The sequence below is a fragment of the Phascolarctos cinereus genome, unplaced genomic scaffold, assembly GCF_003287225.1.
Source record: "Phascolarctos cinereus isolate Bilbo 61053 unplaced genomic scaffold, phaCin_HiC Scaffold_4;HRSCAF=312, whole genome shotgun sequence".
Classification (NCBI taxonomy): Eukaryota; Metazoa; Chordata; class Mammalia; order Diprotodontia; family Phascolarctidae; genus Phascolarctos; species Phascolarctos cinereus.
Window position 1 is genome coordinate 628,218,828 of NW_027555847.1, and position 24,927 is coordinate 628,243,754.

At 41.7% G+C, this 24,927-nt stretch overlaps 1 long non-coding RNA gene across 16 annotated transcripts in view; it reads left to right on the top strand.

Moving 5' to 3' along the window:
* The first annotated feature begins 3,080 nt into the window (after positions 1-3,080).
* LOC110216080 (uncharacterized) overlaps positions 3,081-24,927 on the top strand; it is a 177,855-nt gene continuing 156,008 nt past the window's right edge. For 11 of the 16 annotated variants that reach the window (XR_013486322.1, XR_013486328.1, XR_013486323.1 and 8 more), the window contains exon 1: positions 3,081-3,802. This is a non-coding gene — a long non-coding RNA (uncharacterized LOC110216080). The remainder of the gene's footprint in view (positions 3,803-24,927) is intronic. The other 5 variants (XR_013486335.1, XR_013486337.1, XR_013486333.1 and 2 more) reach the window with 5 other exon arrangements.

Genomic DNA, 24,927 nt, shown 5'->3' on the forward strand with positions numbered 1-24,927 from the left:
CCAAGAAAACCATGGTCCATGGGGTCATGAAGAGTGGGACACAACTGAATAACAACAGTCTTCTCAGAAGAGTTCAGCTCTAGTTGATGTTCTGCTAAGTACAATCCAGAGTATTATTTGATAAGAGGTTTTAGACAAAGAGCTAGGTGAAGTCTAAGCAAGAGAATTATGGGGAGGGAGAGGGATCAGAGAAATGTCAGGGATGAAGTAGCATTTAAATTGAGCTGTTTTTTTTGTTTCCCCCGTTAGAATTTAAGCTCCTTGAGGGTAAGGGTTGTCCTTGATTATATTTGCATCCCCAGCAATTAGTACAGTTACTGGTTCATAGCAAGCACTTAGTAAATGCTTGTTCTCTCCCTGTTTTAGTGAATTATTTTGGCTGGAGAAGATTGTAATGAGTGTTGTTATGACTGGGAAAAATTATTTAGTTGTCAATTTTCTGGTTTTGCACTTCTCTGTACTGTTAGGCTAGTCCTCAGGTGACAGACACAGTTCATAACTAGGTTAAAACTCCTCCATACCCTTTTCCCCCCTGAAATACATTGGGACAATCATTTAATAAGAAAGTTGTGAAAACTCATTATCATTAGCCCCAAACCCTCCCCCCTTCCGAACTTCTTCAACTTCCCTAATTTCCTGTCACGGGTACATACTCCAAGTCACTCAGATTTAAAACCTGAAAAGTGTGTATCATTCTTGACTTTCCACCCTTTCATTCCCTCCTCATATTTAATCTGTTGCCAAGGCCTCTCCCATAGACCTGCTTCTCTCTTCTGACACTACCACCATTGGGAGGGAAAGCCCTCATCACTTCATACTAAGACTTTTGCAAGAGCCTGCTGGTTGGTCTGCTTGAAGCAAGTCTTTCTCCATTCCAATCCATCCTCCTCATAGCTTTCTTATGTATTTATTTATTTTTTTTGGTGAGGCAATTGGGGTTAAGTGACTTTCCCAGAGTCACACAGTTAGTAAACCTCACAGCTTTCAAAGTGATCTTCCTAAAGCACAGGTCTGACCATGTCACCTCTTCCCAACACCCCATCTCAATAAACCTGTGTTTCCCTATCAGGATTGAAGATAAAATCTTCTGCTTCACATTTAAAATCCTTCATACCCTATTCTTCCACCCCACTTTTCTAGTATTCTTACATTTTACACTTCTCCACATAGTGTGTGATTCAGTGACCTTAACTTACTGTTCCTCACACAAGACACTCCATTTGACTCTGGGCATTTCACTGGCTGTCCACCATAGATGTAATGCTCTGTCTCCTCTTCTCTGCCTTCTGTCTTTCCTGGCTTCTTTCAAGTCCCAGCTAAAATCCCATTTTCTACAGAAAGATTTTCCAAATCCCTCTTAATTCTGGTGCTTTCTCTCTGTTGATTATTTCTAATTTATCCTGTAAATATCTTGTAAGTATAGTTGTTTGCAGTTGGCTCCTCCATTAGACTCTAAGCTCCTTGAAGGCAGTCTTTTGCCTTTCTTTGTATAGTTAGCTGTTTAGCATAGTGGCTGTCCTATACCACACTTATATAATTATTGAGTGAGTGACTGAATTAATGTTTGGGAGACAGATTAATGCCACTAAATGAAATACGTTACAAGATATTATTCAGAATTTTCCCAAAGGTACAGGGACCCTGTAAATATAGCACCCTTTTCTCCTCAGGTTAGTTGTTACTTATCTACTTTTCTCTTTTTTCCTTTCATGGCTTCCATTATGTTCACTGTAATCAGATTTTTTTTTCAGATTCCACTTTGGTGAAAATGATAGAGAATGTGGTGTGGTGTGACGGTGTTTTACCCTGGCTCCACTAGGGATGGCTCTGTTAGTATTATTTGTCTCTTTATCTCTTTCAAAAGATATAAAAAAGAACTTTTCAATGAATCACAGTTCAGCCATCATACATACACCCATTGATAAATGAAGATCACATTCTTGACTATTTCTCTGACTGAGCAAGTGACCTATAACTTTTGAAGGCTGCCCCTGGCCCCAAACTGTGCTAACGGGGAGGAAAGCAAGCTTCTTGCTTTCTACTTCCAGGGTGCTGTCCCTACGAGGTGGAGTGGAAAGAACACTAGCTTTGGAATCAGAAGAGCTAACTTTGAGCCCTGGCTTTGATATTTGTTCCTTGTCACCATGAACAAATCACTTCACCCATCTCGGCCTCGGGTATGGCATTTTAAAAATTAAAGTGCTGGACTAGCTTGATCTTGGATACTCTGGATCATACACACTTAGAGCTGGAAAGGGACCTCTCAGGTAATTTAGTTCTGCTGCTTCAGCTTTTTTACAAAGAAGGAAACTGAGGCCCTGAGAACATAAGGGGATTTAGCTAAGGAAGTAAATGCATTCAATTCCAGGTACTTCGATACCAAACATAAGCCCTTTCTAGAGCAATAAGCTGCAGTAGCATTTTAATTTTCCTGTAGTAAAATGGAAAGGGCTCTGATCTTAGGGGTCCCAGTGCTGTATAACCAGGGGCAGGTAACATCAGTTTCTAAATCCATAAAATGGGGGTAATTAATACTTGCATTACTCATCTCATGGAGATTATGGAGAGGAAAGCTCTTTGGTAAACTTATATATACTAAATAAATATGAATTATTAATATGTAAGATTCATATGTTCATAGATTTAGGCATGGAAAGGTTCTTAGAGGTTCACTAGCCTTTTTGACGTTACACATGAGGAAGCTAAGTTCCAAAGGTGAAGTAATATGCCCAAGGTCAAAACTGCCATTTCAAACTCAGGTCCAAGTTCATTGTTATTCTTACTTCACCAGGCTTCCTTTCGCCCTTCCAACTTCAAATCCTACGATCCCCCGATGCTTTCCAGTCCAATCCTCTCATTTTAGATGAGGAAACTGAGGCAAAGGCAGGGGAAATGCCTTATTGAGAGCTGACATTTGCATAAGTTGTTCGAAATTTATGCCTTCTACACTCACTATCTTACTTGCTCTTCACAAGAAGCTGGGAGGTTCTATTTGTATACTGCAGGTAGAATAGCAAAGCCAACACCAGCCTACTTTCTTGATTTCTAACCCACTGCTCTTTCCACCAGGCTAGGTCTCTTTTTTTGGTAGGGATCCTAAAACCTTCAGGCCCAAGGAATCTAGACCTGTTCAGGAAATGCACCGATCTCGCAGCACCCTCTTCCCGCTGCCCTCCCCCCATAAAAAAAAAATCCGCGCACGTGTATCTGTATTCCTAAGGTCCCTTAAAGGGCCAGCAATGCCCTTCCCGCTAGTCTCGTCCCGGGCCGACGGCGCAGCGAGCGCACACCCAGTGAGGACGCGCGTCCCCTCCCCCACACCATGTGGGCCCTAGCGCCGCAGCGGCCCATCCATCACTTCTCTCCCCTCTTCTCCCTGCTCGTCCCGCGGATCCTGGGACACCGGCCACTGAGCGGGGGAGTGGAGGTGGCACGCCTGCTGCCTTCGCAGGGCCCCCCTCCCAGCGCCGGGCGCCCCGGGATGCAAGCAGACTGGCCTCGTCGGGCGCGCGCGGCAGGGCAGCGGGGAGCAGGATCCGCCGCCGCGGCCGCGGCGTACAGAGGCTTCGCGAGCACTCGTGACGTCAGAGGGCCGCTCGCCAGCACAACGTTCCATTGAGGCGAGCGCGTGCGGCGGCCCGAGCACATGGGGGGAAAACGGGCTTGGGCGAGCTGCATCGCAAACTGGAAATGGGTGACCGTGCCCCTCCAGACCCTTCACTGCGTCTCTTTTGGACCTCCGCTCGGGAAGGGATTTTAGCAGGTCGATGACCTTTGGATACAGGGTCGGATTCACCCTCCAGTAAGTTGGCATTTTTCTTAGACTTCTTGATACTCTCCAGGCCATTGCATTTCGGGTAGTGATGCGCAGTGAGTACTTGGACGAAACCAACGGGCTAACTATTTATTGTGTGTATGTGTGTTTTTTGTCATGCACTTTTCCAGTGATGAGACTTTAAGGCTGCCATCGAGTTTGGATGTCTCCGAGAACGTGTCACCGAGTGGCTAATGCCCAGATATAATGCTGGGGTTTTTGCACTTGGTCAGGGGTCTCCTAGCCAATCTCTGAAAATAGACTTAAAAACAAACAAAAAAACCCCACCAAAAACGAAATCAGTGCCGCCTGGGGTCTCTGACCCTTGGATCCTGGTTTTAGGTTTTTCGGGCACATGCTCTGGCAGCTTTGGCTGTTTATCCCTCTTTGCCTCTAATCCTTCCGAGGTTTCGCCCCCCCACCAACCTGGCCTTGTTTAAACTGTTTTCTGAATAGTAAGGTGGGTGTGTGGGGGGATAAAGGGAGGGCTAAACTGATATCTAACAGACTCCCACCTTTTTACTTTGGGTATTTGAAACTTAATATTTTTGCTTTAATGGTGTGGACAGGAGGTTGAACTGAGCCAATTATGGGGTTTTTTTTGGGGGGGAGGGTTCGTTTTTTGATTCAATTAGATTGGATTTCCCTCGGCAAATATTTTATTTATGCAAGCATTTGTGGTCAGGGTGTAGACTTACAGGAAGAGCAGTCAGGGACTGCACGTGTGCTAATATCATAAATTAACCTTCCAGCAGTTCTGGAATATCACTGTCTTGTTCAGTTGTACCAAGTGACTTCAGGCCAGAGACCTCTTCTCTTCTTTTCCCCTCCCCCTCCTCCTCCCCCTTAAAGGATTGATGCACAGAGCAAAGCCAGTGTGGGGTGATCTAATTTATAGTGCTGTTGGGGGCTTAGGACCCCCCCACCCAGGAAGAGGTTTCCCATAGTTACTCCCATATTCCCTAACTGTGGAGCTGAATTATTGAACTCTTAGCCAGAAGTTGGGGAAAATCCGTGAAGAAATGCGCATGAAAGCTAGCTTCCAGTTTGGACTCCTCAGCAATGCAGCTCACTGATAATGTGGGTTGTCGGAGGCCTGATTAGCATATTGGGGTTGACAAGTTTGGACTTGTTCACTTGTCAGTGCTTTGTGGTCATAGATAATCCTTCAGAAATTAGAAATGGAAAGAAGACTGCATCTGTCATGGGGGTGAATAGCAATGGATGGATGGAGAAACTTTGAGGAAGACGAATAATTTTAGCATAGAGACCTGGATGAATCCCTGGCTTTGAATGGCAGACTATCCTCTAATTAGCTTTATTTGGATGCAGAGTGTTTGAGCCACCGATAATAACTTATTGGAGGTGAGACTATTATTTTATTTCTTCCATGTAAGAAATTGACTAGGACAGAGGCCATCCATTGTTGTGTTTCTTTTGTGATGGAGACTCATGAAATGGAGAGGACTATGTTATTAGGCATATTTGCTTGCAAGAAGAGTTTAATTATCCTGGTGCTCTGGGCTGAGACTTGGTCCAGTGATGTTGTGTCTGCTTCTTTGACTTGGCCAGCTGACTTTTCACTGCCGCCATCTGGACTTCAGGAAAGCCAAACCAGAAAACAAAACAAAACAAAACAGCCGGAAAAACGCAACAACAAAAAACACCCCACTTTTTTTCCTCCTGACTTCTTCCCTCTTTCTGACTTTTGCCTTTTTGTTTTCTCTCTCTTCTCTGTTCAGACTCCCCAAAGCCTTCTCTCCTTTTCTCTCCCCACTTCTCCTAACACTGTACATTCCCAGGGCTAAACAGAGAATTATTGATTATGATTCTTCAAATTCTCATCCAGAGTAGTGCTTCCTGGTGCCCTCTGTGATTAATGCCATTGAAAACCAATTAGTTTTACATTGGCCCAAGCAGACCTCTTTTTCAGAGGTTTTCTATGTTAGAGATTGCTCTCAGTGGCAAATGATTTCCTGAATTTTGAGGACTTTGTACCTGCAGGAAATTAGCATAGTAAGATTGATTTAACAATGGACTAATAAACCAGTCATCAAGGGGACCCCAGAAGAGATGAGAAAATGTTCTTTCCTTTTATTTGATGAAATGGGGGAGGTTGTGGGTATGGAATATGGCATATGCTACTGTCAGACCTAGTAGAAGTGTTGGTTAGCTTAGTTGAACTGTGTTTTTCCTCTCTTCAAAAAGTCTTTGTTACAAGAAATGGCCTTCTGGGTTGGAGAAGAGGGAGGAAGATATTTGGAAATTTATGCTCATATGGAAAATAATAACAGTGAAAAAAACAAACTGGTAATTGTACCTATCCTCTTCCCTCCCACCTATTTTTTGGAAGTCATGATGTCCTTGGTTTGTTCTATTTTTTTTTTCTGATTCTTTAAGTTTGGATTGATGGGCAAGCTTCAGTTTGTGCATTAGAAAGATGTGTAGTTGAAGAATGTGTTTCTGGGCTTAATGGGCTTGTTGCCTGGTTTTCTCTGTGCAGGTATTTTTAGCCGTTACACACACACTTGTATGGAGGGGCTGGAGACCTTTGGCTTTCTGTTTCATGGCCAGATTTATCAGTTCTGTTGACCTTTCCTTGGGACCACAGACCAGCTTTTAACTCTGTCTAGGAAATTGCAGAGTTTTCTTTCCAGGCCATCCCAGAAAACAGTCTTCCATCTGCTGTGTCCGAAAGGGGTCTTTTTTTTGGCACTTCTGTGGTTTGTGCTTCTGCCAAATAGGCTTAACAGGGAAAGGAGACCCTTCCTGGCTCTTGCTGGGCCAATTAAGTGAAGGGGAGAAAAAAAAGTGTGTTCCTTCAGCACCAAAAAGAGATTTTTCAGCATCATCTCCTCCCCCCCTCACCCAGCCTTATGCTCTGGCGCAAAGAGAAAACATACATCTTGCCTTAAGAAGCCTCATGGCCTGGTTTTAGGCATTTCCCTTCTTTTTTGTGGGAGGCTGGTGAACAATGGGAATAAGAAGCCTTTGCGTGGGAGGCTGTCGGACACAGGAACTGTTTCCCTATAGCTTTTGCAGAGCCAATGGGCTTGGGGAAAGAAAAGCATTCTGTGCTTGTCGAATATGGTTTTGTTCTTCAGGAGCCTGGAAAGTCTTGGGCCCTGGCCAATTATCTGGGGTGAAAGGAGGAGCCCCATTGATTGAGCAGGAGAGACAGAGAGACAGAGAGAGAGAGAGAGACAGAGAGAGAGAGAGAGTGAGTTCATTTTCAGAATGAAACAGTGAGAAATTATCTCTCACTGTATTAGGGAAATCCAGTTTGGAAAGAGGCAGCATTGCAGGGAGGAAACGAAACAACCTTGATCTTGAAGCCAGGTGACCTTGAGTGTGCGGGTCTCTTAACACCTTAATCCCTGTGACCTTGGATGAAATAATAACCTTCATAAGATTCAGCTTCTTCATTATTGTAAGAAAAGCTTTTGGTAAACTGTAGAGTTCTATGTAAATATAAGCAGTGTTTTCAGACAGAGTTTGATATAGCTGCTTAAATTGATTGTAGAATCTGGAAGACCTGAGTTCAAATTCTACCTCTAATACTTCTTAGCTATGTGACCCTGAGCAAGTCATTTAAGCCTATGTCTTTCTTATGTGTAAAATGAGAATAATGATACCTTGAACAGCTGCCTTACAGTGCACATGTAGGGCTTTAATAGTTTATTAAATGCTTGGCCAATTTAAAAGCGGTATGCAAATTTTTATTATTAGCTCCATTTCCTTGTCTTTGTTTAACACTAAGGGCATTCACAAAATTCTTGCTGTTTGTCAGTTTGGGCGCTATTCATTTTGTTTCTTTTCCAAATTTCAGTGTTCTTGATTTCTCTTGTGCAGAACCGAAGCTTTTTTTTGGGGGGTGGGGGGAAGAGGGGTAGAGGTGGGTGATGGTGGTGTTAAACACCTTTGACCAAGGTCTTTTCTTGCTCTGATAACTTATTAACCTTTCTACACCTTGGTTTTGACATTTACATTATTAGCAAATGGGATAACTGAATAAAGCTGGTTATGGGCCTCATTTCTTAAACCACCCTCACTATTTTATGGGTGAGGAATGAATGATCATAAGAGTCGTTAAGGCTATTCGGGCTATCTTGTCCTTCCTACTGCTGTCTCCCCTTCCCTGTTAGAAACACTGACTTCCCCAAAGCAGTCTTTGAAACTGTTTTTGTTTGGTTTTAAAATAGAGTCACCTGCGTTGAGTTTCTCAGGGCTTTAGGCCCTAGCATCGGCAGGTGATGACCCTCAGTTTTCCCTGGGCTGTCTTGTCTTCCGAGAAACAAGATCACAGTGCTGCTGCCTCTTTGTTATACTGTAGGCCTCCGTTTCTTTTCCGGAAGGAATTCAATTAAGTGTCAGTGGAACTCTCCTGGATGCTCTCTACTCTCTAGGTTGTCCGGAGGCTAATCTCACCCTTCCTACCTATTTCACCCAATCCTTCTCAAGTCTCTTTTGCTGGATCTTTATCCACATCACACCCACTAACTGTGGGTATCCCACAGAACTCTATCCTAAGCCCTTTTCTCCCTCTATTCAATTTCACTTGGTGAGCTCATCAGCACTTAGAATCAATTATTTCTATGCTGATGATTCCCATGTCTACTTATTCATCTCTAACCTCTCTGCTGACCTCCAGTCTTGAATCTTCTGTTGCCTGCTGGACATCTTAAGTTCAACGTGTTCAAAACCGAACTCCTTATTTCCCCATCCCCACCTCTAAAATCCCCCTCTTTCCAAACTTCCCTATTACTGTTAAGAGCACCACTACCCATCCTTCCCAGTCCTGCAGGCTCAAAACCTAGGTGTCATCCTTGACTCTTTTTTTTCTCTCCCTCTATCCCTCCCTCCCTCCCTCCCTCCCCCATTAATCTCTTGGCAAGGTTTGTAACCTTTACCTTTGTAACATCCCCCTGCCCCCTTCTCTTGCGACACTTCACCACTCTGGTGAAGGCCCTAATTGCCTCATTCTTGGGCTATTGTAATAGCCTGCTGATTGGTCTGTCTGCTACAAGTCTGTCCCCACTCCAGTCCATCCACACAGCTGCCAAAGTGACCCTCTATGACTGACTAGTCGCCCCTATGGTCAGTAAATTTCAGTGTGTCTCTCTCACCTCTGGGATCAATATAAAACCCTCTGTTTGGCATTCACATCCGTCTATAACCTGCCCTTCCATCCCACTTTTCCAATCTTCTTACACCTTGTAACCCTCCCCAGTAACAGTGGATTTCTTGCTCTTCCTGACACATGACCCTCCATCTCCTGACTGGGCATTTTCACTGGCTGGCCCTCCAGGCTCTCCCTTCATCTCCACCTTCTGACCTCCCAGGCTTCTTTTAACATCTCTCTCACCTTCCACAGGAAGCTTTTCCTGATGCCCCTTAATTTTAGTGCCTTTCCTCTGCTGATTATCTCCAATTTGTCCTGTATAAAGCTTGTTTGTACATGGTGGTTTGCATGTTGTCTCTCCCATCAGACTGAGAGCCCTTTCACAGTAGTATCTGTCTTTCTTCTTTCTTTGTGCCCCCAGTACTGAGCATAGTATCTGGTTCATAGTTAAATACTTAATAAATGTTCATTGATTGACCTCATCTCAGCACCTGACTCAGTTTTGACTGAGGGAGTTGGACTAAATAATCTTCCAATTCCAGTTACTGTGTATTTGACAGGACTAGGTTGATATGTTAGTAATGGATTATTTATGGATGGGCTTGAACTCATTGCTTAATTTAATTCAACCCCCCCCCCCAAGCCATGAATAGGAGTGACTTGACCAGATGTGAGCCTAAGGAAATTTAATTAGAAAGTGATATAAAGAAGTAACCCATAGCAGTCATACCCACTCTATGTCCAGGGTTGAGGAAAGGGAATATGTGCTTTTCTTGAAGTGGACTTTCTCTTGGAAACACATAGGAAGGTGCAGTGAAAAGAGTGTTGACTCTGGAAGTCAGAGGACTTGGGTTCAAATGCCACTTCCATCACTTAATATTCATGTGACCCTTGGAAATAAAAGAGCATTTATTAAGTACCTCCTATGTATCAGGCACAGTACTAACCACAGTACACATACTTTATCTCTTTTGATCCTCTGGGTGGGGAGGTAGGTGCTATTATTTTCCCCATTTTGCATTTGAGAAAACTGAGGCAAACTGAGGTTGACTGCCTATGGAGGGTCTGAGACTGGATTTAAACTTGGCTTCTTGACTCCAAACTCAGTGCTCTGTCCACTCTACCAGCTGGCTGCCTGAGGGTGAAGCTGGCTCCTTATGCCTCAGTGTCTTCATTGGCACAACCGATAAGGTTGGACTGGATGGTTTCTGAGGTCACTTTCAGCTATAGAGCTATGATTCTATAATCTTTGATGTAAACTCTGATGGGACAAATTTATTTTGATTCAACAAGCATTTGTTTAAATATCTGCTGAGGCACTGGGGATACCCAGACTAAATGAAGGATAGTTTCTCACCTCAGGGGCATAAAACCGGGGCATAGATAAGTTAACAACTAAGGAACTTCCAGTTGAAGGTGGTGCCTGAATTGAACTTTGAAGAGAGCTAAGAGTTTTAAGAGGCAGAAGTGCATATGTTCCAGGCATAGGGAGACAGCCCATGAAAAGGCATGGGAAAATGTGATGTCACATTTCAAGAATAACAAATAGGCCAGTATGGCCAGAGTGGAATAATGTGAAAATAACTTTACATGTTATTGGGTGCCACTTTTTCCATCTATTCTCTCGTTTCTTTCTCTGTTACCAGTCTGGGCCCCTAGCCCTTCTTAGGGGCAGACCCTGTGAGTACATACTTAGCGGTTACTATCCCATTGACACCTGAAGTCCTTGGCTGATTTCTGTGGCTGGTCCACTGAATTGCCTTGGGCATGCTTCTTTAAGAACCTAATTCTTCATGACCTGCTCTTGTAGTTTACTCTTTTGCGGAGTGTAAGCACTACTACTGCTAAAACAATTAGCACCTTACTTCCCCAGGTTGTTGGGAGATGACATTTTTTCTGGAGTTTAATTGTAGATACTGAGGGCAAGAGAAGGGACCCAAAACTGGAAGAGGCTTTTGAGGCAGTTATCCCCTCTATGACATCTGTGACAGATGGCTGAAAGACATCCAGTGAAGGGGATCCCATTTCTACTTTGGTCAGCTCTAGTAATTTGGAAGTTTTTCCTTCATCCGTCTGAATTCTGATCTTTTATTAAGCTCCTGTCTGTTTTTTTTTCTCTTTTTATCCTGGATTTAAGTGCCCCCCCATACCTAGTAGAACACAAAAAGAGGATTCTAAATGAGATTTTAAATCTAACTCATATAATGAATGATTCCTGGTGGGGGGGGGAGCACCTCGGGGCTTGGGGGGAGGGGCTCGGAATCGCTTGCTTTCAAAACTGGCCTGCTTGACTGTGCTTCCTTCTGATTTATAATTGTATTGATAATGTTAAAACACTAGGTTTTCTTTAGGCTAACATTTTGGAAGGGAGAAAAACTTTGTACATAAGCAAGGTTCAAGGTGATATAATGCCAACACATGCATATATATATATTATATATATGTAGATACAAAAAAAGGTCTGTTTTTGGACTCTGCCTCAGGGAATTTGATGATCTAGGCACTGAAAAGACTTTGTCATAATGTGGTCTCATCTTGGGATCCTTCCAAGTGGAACCTCCAGTCATAGAATCGTACTGTGTTTCAGTGAATGAAAAATCACTTTTCAAATGCTTACCGCGTACCAAGCACTGTGTTAAGGATTAAGGATATACGTACTAGCAAGCAGGACAGTCTCTGCCCTTGGGGGTTCGGGAATGGCCAGGACATAGAGGGATGGTTCCAATCAATGGAAAAGAAACTGTATTTGAAATCAGAGGAGTCAAATCCCAGTCCTGCCTATTGATGGATTCCTATGTGACCTTCCTCAGGTCCCTTAACCTCAAATGAGGGCATTGTACTAGACAGCCTCTAAGGTCCTCTTCCAGCTCTAAATCTGTGGTTCTGATCTCAGAGATGGATTGAATCTTAGAGTCCATCTGGTTTCAACTCATATTTGATCAAGAATTCCTTCCACAGACTCCTTGCTTAAAACCCTTGAGTGCTGGAAACTCACCTCTTTGCCCCAATTCAACCCATTGGATCTTTTGATACTGGTAATTAGAAGACCTTATTTTGAACTGAAATAATCTTGTTCCTCCTTATGACCTTGGGACCAAATAGAAGTAAAGTAATCTCTTCTCCTTAACAATCCTCTTATTTGGAAATTGCCACCTTGTCATCTCTACGGGCTGTGTTTCTCCAGGGTAAATGGCCGGAGTTCCTTAGATTCAGCCTTCTTTGTTTGGCTTGATGGGCCGTTTGCCTTTCCGGTGATTCTCCTAAAAACACACTAAAGGTTGTCAGGGTTCCTTTTATACTCTTTACATACATACCCTGGGGGTTTCTTTCAGGACCTTGTTAAGTCAACTTCTGTTTGCAGGAGGGCAAATGGGGGATTATTTTAAACTTCCTTTCATTAAAGCATAAGAAATATATTTGTATTAGACTGGTATGTCACTGGCTTGGCTTGTATGTTGTCTCAAAAGGTATTTGTGAGTAAAGGACATCCAACAATGTGGTGGAAGGCAAATTGTATTTGGGGTTATTCCACCATCTGAAGAGGGTGCCAAACTGAATCAGGGGTATTTATATCTGACAAGGAGTCTTCCTGGTAGGTATACCCTATTTGAATATTTTGCTTTCCATAACTCTGGTTTGTGAGAGGTATTGTGGCAGACAGGTAGAAGGGCTAGCTGGAAAAGTTGGGAAGAGCTGGATTCTCAATTTGTCTCAACAGAAACACTTGGCTTTGTGATCACTGGCAAGCCAAGGCCCACCCCATACCCTTTCAGTATTGAAGCAGCTAACTCTCTTGGACTGTAAGTTACTGGCCCTGCTCGGGGAGGGAGGTTCTGTCCTGCAAGTTCCATACACTTAAGAAATTTTGGGTTTAGAAAAGCCCTAGCTTATATGTTTGAAGAAGTCATAATATAATTATAGTAATAGCTGATATTTCCATAGCACTTTAAAAGTTTGCAAAGTGCTTTCCATTTGTTGTGTTAATTATAATATTTGTCAATCTGTACTGGGTATCTCCTCTAGGCCTCCTGACCTCAAATCTAGTGGGCTTGGCCACTTCAGTATATGATATCCAGCCCACCCCCACCTTCTGTAGCTTTGTTTTCTGGATCATTTCTGGCCTTACAGAAGGAAGTGAGAATTATAGCAGCTTAGACCTAGAAGGAGATAATTCATAGAGATGGATGAGGGGACTTCTGCTCAAGGTGTGCCACCAGTCATTGGCAGAGCCTGAATTAGTCAGTCCATATATTTTTTAAGTGCTTACTATGTGCTAGGCACTCTGCAAAGCACTGCAGTTACAATACACAAAGTGGAGACAACTGACCGCCCTGTTGGTTCAGGAGTAGTCTAATGGAGGGCACTAGACTTCTGCAGAAGGTGGGATGTGTGTGTGTGTGTGTGAGCTGGCTTTTGAAGGAAGCCGGGGAAGCAAAGAGGCTAATAGGAGGGGCATAGCATCCCAAGCCCAGGAGGCATCCTATGCAAAGGATAGTGAGATTAGGGAGAGGAGTGAAAATAAAGTGGATTGGGTATTAGATGCAAGCCACAAGCTTTAGGCCTGAGTTTCAATCCTGTGTCTTGTTACTTCGCGTGTTAGGTCACATCTTTTTGGGTATAACTCCAGATGTAGTCACCTTGGTACCTGGTAAGGATAGCAATCATGGGATTTCGAGTCATGGGACCTTAATAGTCAGACTTAACACTTTGTGGAAACTGAGGCTCAGAAAGCTTAAATGACATGTTCTAGGTCAGAAAGTGCTGCCTTCAAATATTTGAAGGGATCGTCCTGTGCAAAAGAGACTTGACTTGTTCTTCTTGGTCTCAGAGGTCAGTATTAGGATCAGGGAGAGGTAATTAAAAGGAAACTTTTAGAAAGAATCCAATAAATATTTTTAAAAGAGTTTTACTAAAAAACAAAGAGTTTTATTAATTTTTTTTACATCCTAATTATTCCAGATCCACACCTCCTCAACACCTTTCCTGTTGACCTCCATTGTAACAAAGAAATAACAGCTAAGTTAAATCCAAATCTGGCAGCGCAAAGCCTCCTTCCTCCCTTGTAGTCCTTCGTGTATCTACTGAGAAGAGACCACTTCATACTCTGTTGAAAGAAGCATATATTGATTTGGTGTAAGGGAAATATTCATAGTAATTAAAGCTGTACAAAAATAGAATGCTACCTTCCAATCAAGAGGAATGAGTTCCCTCTCAGTGACAGTGTTCAGGCAGCCACTGGGTAACCACTTGCTGGGGGATGATGTAGATAGAGATTTCTGGTTCATTTGGTAATGGACGGGAAAGAGGGAATAAGCATTTAGAAAGCACTACTGTATTGATCGCTTCTTACAAATATTTCATTTGATACTTACAATGACGCTCAGGTAGGTGAGGAAACAGAGAAACAGGTTAAATGACTTACCCAGAGTGACACATTTAGTGAGTGTCTGAGGTTACACTTGAACTCAGTTCTGATTTTCCAGGCCCAGATGCTTCTAACTTAGCAGCTCTGAGATTCCCTAACCTGGAAGTTGAAATCCTTGTGGCAGATCCCTTTCTACAGAAATCTCAGTGCTGCTGTTAGACAAAAAGATTTTCAAGACCAAGCTAATTCCTCCACCTAGCCTTATATTTAATTCCAGTAAAACACATAATTTTTGGATAACACATAATTTTAGACATCATAGCTTATTGCAGTGAGATTCAGTTTTTTACTTTTAAGTAATTTATAGATAGTTATAGCTGGAAGGGACCTGGGAGATTATAGTCCAACCCTCTCATTTTAGAAATGATGATAATAAGAATAGTAGTATAATAATATGTTACATTTTTATAGCAAATTTTGCTTTGACCAAGTTGCTCTATCTAGAGACTCATAGGGATGTGATCCATTCTTGTGAGAAGGCATGTTAGATTCAGAGTTAAACTGTGAGCTGGAATGCTTAAAAATTAGTGATACTACTATTACTACTTAGTGATAGCCAACATTTATATAGGTCTCTAAAGTTTGCAAAATACTTTATATATGCTGTCTTCTGTGATCATCCTCGTAACTCTGCAAGGAAAATGCTTTTATTTCTATTTTATAGATGAGGAAATGACTTTTTTAGTTATTTATTTACCAGTGTCATGTAAAAATTTTAGCAATCATTTTAAAAAAATTTTAAGTCCAAATTATCTTTCTCCCTCTTGTGGTCCCCCCCCCCCCAATTGAGAAAGCAAACACTTTGATTTCAATTATACATGTAAGTACATGTAAGGTCATGCCAAACATACTTCCATATTAGCCATGCTGTAAGAGAAAACACAAACAAAATAAAACAATAAAAATAAAGTTTAAAAAAAAAGTTCTTCAATCAGCATTATCAGTTCTCTCTCTGGAGTTAGGTAGCATTTTTCATATTAGGTCTTTGGGAGTTGTTTTGGATCATTGTCTTGATCAAGGTAGCTAAATCTTTCACAGTTGATCATCCTTAGAAAACTGTTCTAACTATACATAATCTGGTTCTGCTCACCTCACTTTGAATGAGTTCATACAAGTGTTCCCAGGTTTCTCTGAAACCATCCTGCTCATCATTTCTTATGTAGCACGATAGTATTCCATCACAATCATATACCATTCCCCAATTGATGGGTATCCCCACGATTTCCGACTCTTTGCCACCACAAAAAAGAGCTGCTATAAATATTTTTGTACAAATAGGTCCTTTTCCCTTTTCTTTGATCACTTTAGGATACAGACCTATTAGTAATATTGCTGAGTCAAAGGGTATACACAGTTTCGTAGTCCTTTGGGCATAGTTCCAAATTGTTCTCCACAATGGTTGGACTAGTTCACAACTCCACCAAACAGTGCCTTAGTTTCCCAGTTTTTCCATATTCCCTCCAGCATTTGTCATTTTCCTTTTCTGTCTCATAAGCCAATCTGAAAGGTATTAGGTGGTATTTCAGAGGTGGTATTTGCATATCTCTAATCATTAGTGATTTAGAACATTTTTTGATGTGACTATTGGTAACTTTGACTTCTTCTAAAAACTGCCTATTCATATCCTTTTGGCCATTTATCAGCGAGGGAATGGTTCTTATTTTTGTGAATTTGTCTCACTTCCCCATATAGTTGAGAAATGAGGCCTTTATCAGAGAAACTTGTTGCAGATCCTACTTTGCCCATTTCATATTTTCCTTCTAATTTTGGCTGCATTAGTTTTGTTTGTGCAAAAGCCTTTTAATTTCATATAATTAAAATTATTTATTTTACTTCCTGTAATCACTATCTCTTGTTTGGTCATCAACTCTTCCTTTATCTGACAGCTACATTTTTCTACGTTCCTCTAGTTTACTTATAATATCACCTTTTATGTCTAAATTAGTTATCCATTTTGACTTTATCTTGGTGTATGATGTATGATGTTCAATCAGGCCTAGTTTCTGCCAAACTGTTTTCCAGTTTTCCTAGCAGTTTTTGTCAGATGTTGAGTTTTTACCCCAAATGCTTAGATCTTTGGGTTTATCAAACACTAGATTACTATTCGACTGTGTATTGTATACCTAATCTATTCCACTGATCTATTTCTTAGCCAGTACCAGATTGTTTTGATGATTATCACTTTGTATCACTATATTTAGTTTGAAATCTGGAACTGCTAAGTCATCTTCTTTAGCGTTTTTTTTCATTTTTTTCCTCTTGATATTCTTGATTGTTTTTCCAGGTGAGTTTTGTTACTATTTTTTTCTGACACTTATGAGGTAATTCTTTGGTAGTTTGCTTGGTGTGGTACTGAATAAGTAAATTAGGTAGGATTGTAAGTTTTATTATGTTGGCTCAGCCTACCCATGAGCAATTGATATTTCTCCAGTTGTTTAAATCTCTCTCTTTTTGTGTGAAAAATGTTTTGTAATTGTGTTCACGTAATCCCTAGGTTTGTCTTGGCAGGTAGACGGCCAAGCATTTTATATTGTCTGCAGTTATTTTAAATGGAATTTCTTTCTATCATGTCTCGCTAGGTTTTGTTGCTAATATATAGAAATGCCAATGATTTTTGTGGGTTTATTTTATAACCTGCTACTTTACTGAAGTTGTTCATTGTTTCAACTAGCTTTTTAGTTGATTTTCTAGGGTTCTGTAAGTATAGCATCATATCATCTGCAAAGAGTGATAGTTTTGTTTCCTCATTGCCCATTTTTATTCCTTCATTTTCTTATCTTATTGCTATACCTAGCATGTCTATTGAATAATAATGATGATAATGGACATCCTTATTTCACTCTGGATCTTACTGGGAAGGCTTCAAGTTTGTTCCTATTATAGATACTTACTGCTTGTCATTTTAAGAAAGGCTCTATTGGCTCCTTTGCTTTTCTATAGTTTTTAACAGGAATGGGTGTTGTATTTTGTCGAAGGCTTTTTTTGCATTTATTGATATAATCACGATTTTTGTTGTTACTGTTATTGATTTGGTCAGTTATCCTGATAGTTTTCCTAGTATTGAACTAACCCTGAATTCCTGGCATAAATCCTACCTGGTCATAGTATATGACCTTTGTGATAAATTGGTATAACCTTCTTGTTAGTATTTCATTTAAAAATTTTGCATTGATATTCATTAAGGAAATTAGAAAAAGATGATCCTTGCCCTCCCAGAGCTTATAATCTAATGGAGGAGACATACATATATATACACACACACATATACACATCATACACAAACGACCTGTACACAGGACAAATTGTTGTTTACTCATTCAGTTGTGTCTTGGTGACCTTGTGGACCATAGCATGTCAATACTGTCCATGGGGTTTTCTTGGCAAAGATACTGAAGTGGTTTGCTATTACCTTTGCTAGTGGATTGAGGCGAACAGAGGTTGAGTGACTTGCCCAGGGTCACACAGCTAATAAATTAGTTTCTGAGACTGGATTTGAACTCAGGTCTTCTTGACTCCTGGCCTAAGCACTCCGTCCACTGAGCCACCTAGCTGCCTCCACAGAAAAACAGGAAATAATTAACAGAGGGAAAGAACTGGAGTTAAGGGGGGCTAGGGAAGGCTTCCTGTAGGTGGGATTTCCTGGGACTTAAAGAAGGGGAGAGTCAGAGAAGGTGAGGGAGACCATTCCAGGTGCAGAGGACGGCCTGAGGGAATGCCCAGAGCTGAGAGATGGAGTGTCTGGTTTGCAGAATAGACAGGAAGTGAGTGTCACTGGATCGAAGGTGTAAGGTGTGAGAAGACTGGGAAAGGCATGAGGTGATGAGGGCCTGCTCTAGAGCTGTGTCAGTGTCTGAGGAGAGAAGAGGGCATATTCAAGAGAAGTTGAATTGACAGACCCTGGGTAAGTCACTTAACCTGTTTGCCTCATCTCCTCATCTGTAAAATGAGCTGGGGAAGGAAATGGCAAACAGTGCTTCAGTATATTTGCCAAGAAAACCCCAAATGGGGTCACAAAGAGTCAGACACATCTGTAAGATCTCAACAAAAAAATGGGGTCATGAAGAGTTGAACACAACTGAACAAATATCCTTCCATTGTGGAGGATGATTTGGAGAAGGTAGGGAACTGAAGGTTGGGAGGCCAGTCAGGGGAGATAGATTGTGGAGGGAAGGACAAGATTTACCCTCTAGATAAAGTTGGAGAATGGTGAAGTGGTGATAACATATTGGAATGACTCTTAAGATTTGGACTCTTGAGTGACTGAGAGGATGGAGGCAGAGATAGTGAATTTGCAGGTGGGGTAAGCTTAGAGAAGGGCTGGGAAGAGGGTGGTATGTTCAGTTTTGGAAATTGTGATTTGGAATCCATTCAACTGGAGAGAATTGGAGGAAAGTATCCCAGATTTAGAGCTATATGCCTGAGAGGTCATCAATTTCTCCCCTCCCCTTCCACCTCCTTAAACGATAGTTAATTGAGGTCCAGAGACATTAGGTGACCCCTGAATTCACACCTGTACTTAGTAGCAGTCACTTCTTTTTCATTTCCAAAAGTGCTCTTTTAACTGGGGGGTGCTGTGTGATTGAAGATTGGTGGGGGGGAATATTAGGGCTGAGTATATAGATATGAGTCCACTGTGAGACTGGGATAGGACATGTAGGTCTGGATGACCAGAAAGGCATGCTCTTAGTAGGGACTTTTGTGAGGGACTCTGGGAGAGAAGAGAGAAGCAGAGAAACGCTCTGAGGTTTTCTTCTGACTTTGGTTATTTGGTTATTAGGATTTCAGCAAATTCTGATCCCAGCATAACGATAGCTAACACTTACATAGTGCTTACTGTATGACAGGAACTGTGCTAAATACAATTATTATTTCATTTGGTCTTCACAACAGCTCTGGGAGGTAAGTGCTGTTATTATTATCCCTTCACAGATGGAGAAACAGAGGCAAACAAGAGTGAAGTAACTTGGCCAGGGTCACATAGCTAGAAAGTATCTAGGCCAGATTTGAGTTCAGGTCTTCCTGACTCCAGGACCAGCTCTATCCATTGCACCACCTCGCTGTATACTCTTTAACCTGGCGCTACCTCTAATACACCTATGAGAGAGAGAGAGAGAGAGAGAGCGAGAGAGAGAGAGACAAAGAGGAAGAGAGAGGAAAATGACTCATGGTAGGAAAGAACTGGAAACTAAGAGCATGCCTATCAATTGGAAGGACTGAAAAATAATGGTTATGTGAGTGGCATTGAATAATATTGTGCCATAAGAAATGATGAAAGAGAAGACTTGGGAAGATCTGTGTGAAATGATGTAGAGGGAAGTGAGCAGACCCAGGAAAACAATGTATACAGTAACAACAGCACCATAAAGATAACTGAAAACTTTGAGAACACTGATCAATGCATTCAGTGACCTGACATGATTCCAGAGGCCGATGATAGTCTGTGCTGCCCACCTCTTGACAAAGAGGCCATGGATTCAAGATGTAGAATGAGGCATATGTTTTAAGACATGGACTGGGTAGGAATTTGCTTTTTTGGATTGCACATTGGTTACATGCCTTTTGTTTTTCTTTTTCTTCTAATTTGGGGATGAGTGTAGGAGAGAGAAAACAAATGCTTGTTAAACTGAAATGTAAAGGGTAGAAAAATGGTCTTCCCATTAGATCTTAAGCTTCTTGAGGGCAAGGACTTTTGCCTTTTTTTGTAACCCCAGCTTTTAGCACAGTGCCTAGCACCTAATAAGTGTTCAGTAAATGTTTATTGATTGATTGATGACAGCCCTCTAAATTTATAGCTCCAGTGCTGTTGACCCATGCAACAAGAAAGGTCAGTTATGCTGTCTCTTTATGATCCACCACAACCCTGCCAGTTAATTAAGGGGCCAGGAGGGTTTAATGGCCAACATCATAATCTTAATAGATAGGGATTGGAACTGGATTGGTGATTTCAATGGTTTCGGGATCCCACTCAGATGAAAATTCTCTCTATCCTTTCAGGTATGAACTTTCTCTCCAAATTATGGTTTTAGAGAATTACCTGGAACACTTAGAAGTTGTTAAATGACTTGCCCAGGGTCACACGGACAGTATGTATAGTAGTCTGGTCTTGAACCCCCAAGACTTTCTGGCTCCAGAACCATCTCTCTAGCCGTTCTATTATTCCATGTTGCAACATGGGATCCCACCTCACATGCAAATTCCCTCTACCCTTTCAGGTATGAATTTTCTCTTCAGATTATGGTATTATTAATAATACATTTATATAGGAAGCATTTTAGAGCCAAGGTTCCCTTTGATTCTCACAATGCATGGAATTTATCCTTTACTTAGGGATATATGTTGCCTTTTGTAATAAGATTTATTTATACAGAGCTTGGCAAGTTTACACTGAGAGGTTTAAGTAATACAAATATTGTAACCCTTTTACAGATAAGCTAATTGAGGCTCTGGAAGTTTAAAAAACTTGCCCAAGGTCATGATTTACAGCTAGTCAGTAGCTGGGCTGGGACTAGAACCTATGGTTTCTGATTTCAGATCAGAGTTTCCCACTTCTGGCATGCTGGTCTGTCCTCTTGGCTTTTGATTTGTTTTGACAGAGTATGTTTTGTACTTTAGTAAAAATCATTTCATTTGAAAATCAGAGCAGAATAGTGGGAAAAGCATTTGATTTGGAGTCAAGGCAGCTAGGTGGTACAGGGGATAGAGCTGGCCCCTACATCCTGAAAATCAGAAAGACCTGAGTTCAGATTTGGTCTCAAATGCTTATCAGCTAGGTGTTCTTGGGCAAATACTTAACTTTTGTATGCCTCAGTGCTTTAGCACAGTGCCTGGCACTTAGTAGGTTCTTAACAAATAAAAGCTTCCTTTCCCTAATTAACTTTTCCTTTTTTTGGGGGGTGAGGCAGTTGAGGTTAAATGACTTGCCCAGAGTCACACAGCTAGTGAGTGTTACATGTCTGAGGCTGGATTTCAACTCAGGTCCTCCTGACTCCAGGGCCTGTGTTCTAACCACTGTACCACTGAGTGCCCCCCTCTCCCAACCTTTAACCTTCAACCTGGAGAAATTCAAGAGTAAATTTCTTTTACTGGAAGAAGCTTGATTTCTCCAGATTTACAATTAAGTGAAACTATCTCCTGTTAAAATTTCCTTTAAAAAAAATTCTCCACTGTTGCTTCCCCGAAATAGTGATTTTCCCCTTGCTATCTCTCTGAGATAACAAGATTAGTAGAAATCTAATTGGAGCTTTTGCATAGGAAAATAGTATTATCTATGGGTTAGGTAGGTTGTAGGAAAACATGAGGTCTTTATTAAAACAACATTCATGGAAACTCCTTGGTGCCCAAGATAACTGTTTTACTCACATGCTCCTTTCTTTTTTTTTCCTCCTTCCCTCCACCATTTTGTTATTACTGTTGCTATTTTTTAAATGTGTGAATGATGCTGTTTAGAGGTTCAGGGATCCTGGGACCCCAAAATCACAACATGAGGGTCCTTTCAGAAAGAATTTGACCCAAGCCTATTTTAGCCAAAGACAAGGTTTATTAGAATATCCATCATCCATCATATTAAGGAGTCTGAACATGAGTAAGCAGTGGCTAGATTTTAGAAATCTGAGCATCTTAATGGAGACAAGGTGGACCTTATATACAGAAAGACTGTAGGAGGGACCCAGGAGTGGCCAGTAAACTGAGGTGAATAGAACTCCTGGGACCTGGATCTCGAAGCCAAGGGAGAAGGGAGCCTAGCTAGGATTAAAGGTGGGAAATGGCCAGGGGCCACACATAGAGAGGTAAAGCAAAGGAAGGCCAGGATAGGTTAAAGGTAAAGGAATTGGGAGATTGGATACAGCCACAATGAAAGGCCAATTGATGGGATTATAGCCTCAGGCGAATGTCAGAGATTTGGCCTTGTGGGAAAGTCCAGGGTTTTCCTTTCTGGGGCCCAGATCCCAACCCCATCACAAATAGTATGTATATCATAATAGCTAGCATTTTTGAGCTTTTTAAAGTTTGCAAAGAACTTTTGCAAATAATGTCTTGTTTGAGCCTTGAAGCAATCATGGGATGTGGGTGTTATTATAACCCTCATTTTACAGATGTGGAAACTGAGGCTGAAAGCAGTTCCGGAACTTGCCTAGGGGTCACATAAGTAGTATTTGAACTCAGATCTTCCTGACTGTCCAATTCTAGGACACTGAAGAGCTAGCAGCTTCTATTCAATCATTCAACAAAATTTTATTAAGTGATGGCTGTGTGGCAGGCACAATTAACTAGATATCAGGGAGATACAAACATAAAAGTGGAACATTCCTATTTGCAAGAAGATTACATTCTTTTGGGGGGAGACAATGTTCTTTTTTTTTTTTGACGAGGCAGCAGGGTTAAGTGACTTGCCCAGGGTCACACAGCTAGTGTTATGTGTCTGAGGCCAGATTTGAACTCATGTCCTCCTGAATCCAGGGCCGATGCTCTATCCACTGTACCACCTAGCTGCCCCAACAATGTACATTTGACAGCAGCGTGGTAGAGTGCCCTGGAATCAGGAGGGGGTGATTTCAGATATGTTCTCACGTTCTTATTAGTTGTGTGACAGTGGGCAAGTCATGTAACCATATCTACCTCAGATTCCCCCTTTGTAAAATGGAGTAAGGTGCAGAGCTGGAAAGGTTGGTTGGGGCTTTAAAAGTCATTTTAGCTTGTTTTCTTTGCTCTTCATCACTTCAGATAGCTTCTCATTTATTTTTATTTTCATTCATTTGAAAATTATCTGGTAATTATATATTTATCAAAAACTGTTCAAGCCACTATATTCTATGCACTGGAGATGAGAAATAGTCCTGCCGTTAGGGAGCTTATGTGAGCATTCCTATGTGTCATTTTTTGTGGCTCCAGTCGTCTTCTGTCTCATTACTGTGTCACCATTGGTTCAGTGTCAATTATGGAACATAGAAATTGGCAGATTAAAAAAAAAATTACAAAGCATTTAGGTTCCTTACACTTCGAGGCTCCCCCCTCCACTCCCTGTCCTTTAGGCTGTGTTCCCAGTGATTGAATCTTTAAGCTAGAAGGGTGTATGATCAGCCTTGTGACTCTTTGGGATGTAAACTTCTCAATAACTAGATGATAGTGATTCGCTCACTCATTGCATTAATATGCAGAGGAGGTGTGGAGCTGGGCTTTTGCACTGCCTGGCTGTCTCCCACGCCAAGAATGCTCTGTCTCCCCATCTTAGCTCCCTTCACAAGAGGCCTTTCCAGTCCCCGCAGCTGCTCATCTTTTTCCCTCTGAAAGTGTTTTTTGTCTACCCTGTATATATCTTGTACATATAAAGTTATTGAATGTTGTCTTTTTCACTAAATCTAAGCTCTGTTAAGGCAGGTATGTAGTATGTTTTTTACCTTTCTTTGTGTCACCAGCACTTAGCCTAGAGCAGTGTGTGTGTGTGTGTGTGTGTGTGTGTGTGTGTGTGTGTGTGTGTGTGTGTGTACACTAAGGTTTCCAACTTATAAATCGCAGTGGTGGCTCAGTGAATAGAGTACTGGGCCTGGAGTCAAGGCCTGGAGTCAAGAAGACCCGAGTTAAAAATCTGGCCCCAGACACTTTCTCGCTGTGGGATCTTAGGCAAATCACTTAACCTCTGTTTGACTTAATCCATTGGAGAAGGAAATGGCAAACTACTCCAGTTTCTTTGCCAAGAAAACCCATGTACAGTATTGGTGTGCTGTGGTCCATGGGGGTCATGAAGAATCAGATATGAGTAACACTAAATGATTTATATAGTCATCTGATAAGTACTCAACCATAAATGGTCAGGAAGATCTGAGTTCAGATTCAGCATCAAACACTTAGTAGCTATGTGGCCCTGAGCAAGCAACCTGGTTTGCCTTAGTTTCCTCTTCTGTAAAATGAGCTGGAGAGGGAAATGGCAAACCACCCCAGTATCTTTGCCAAGAAATCCCAAATGGGGTCACAAAGAGTCGGACACCCCCAAACAACAAGATGGATCATAGAACCTGCATTCAGTTACCTGGACTGTGGTCCCAGCTCCATTGTTTGTAACATATGCAACTTTATGTCTCCAAGCCTCAGCCTTACCATCTGTAAAATAGGGATAATCACACCACTTCCTTAATTATGTAATTCAGTTAATGATGGAGTCCTGTGGAATATGTGCTCATTAGCATAAGTTGCTTCAGCAATCAGTATGTTATAGTGGGCAGAGAGGAGAAGCCTGTTGTGGTATAGTGCCTATCATGCTGGTCTTGGAGTTCCCAAGACTTGAATTCAAGGCCCACCTCTGACACTTTTGGCTGGGGGACGAGACAAGTCATTTAACTTCTCAGTGGCCTAGGCAGCTCTTCAAACACGTGCCACTCTACTTTGGTTTCTTCACAGAGAGTTCCTGATACCAATTAAATTATAATTTAAAGTGATGATTGGTATGAGTTTGGAGTTGAAAGATGTTTGCTTGGCTCTTGACTCTGCTTCTTTTAAGTAGCAACGTGGAGAGGTGGATAGAGGCCTTGGCCTGCAGTCAGGAAGACCTGATTTCAAAGCCAGCCTCAGACC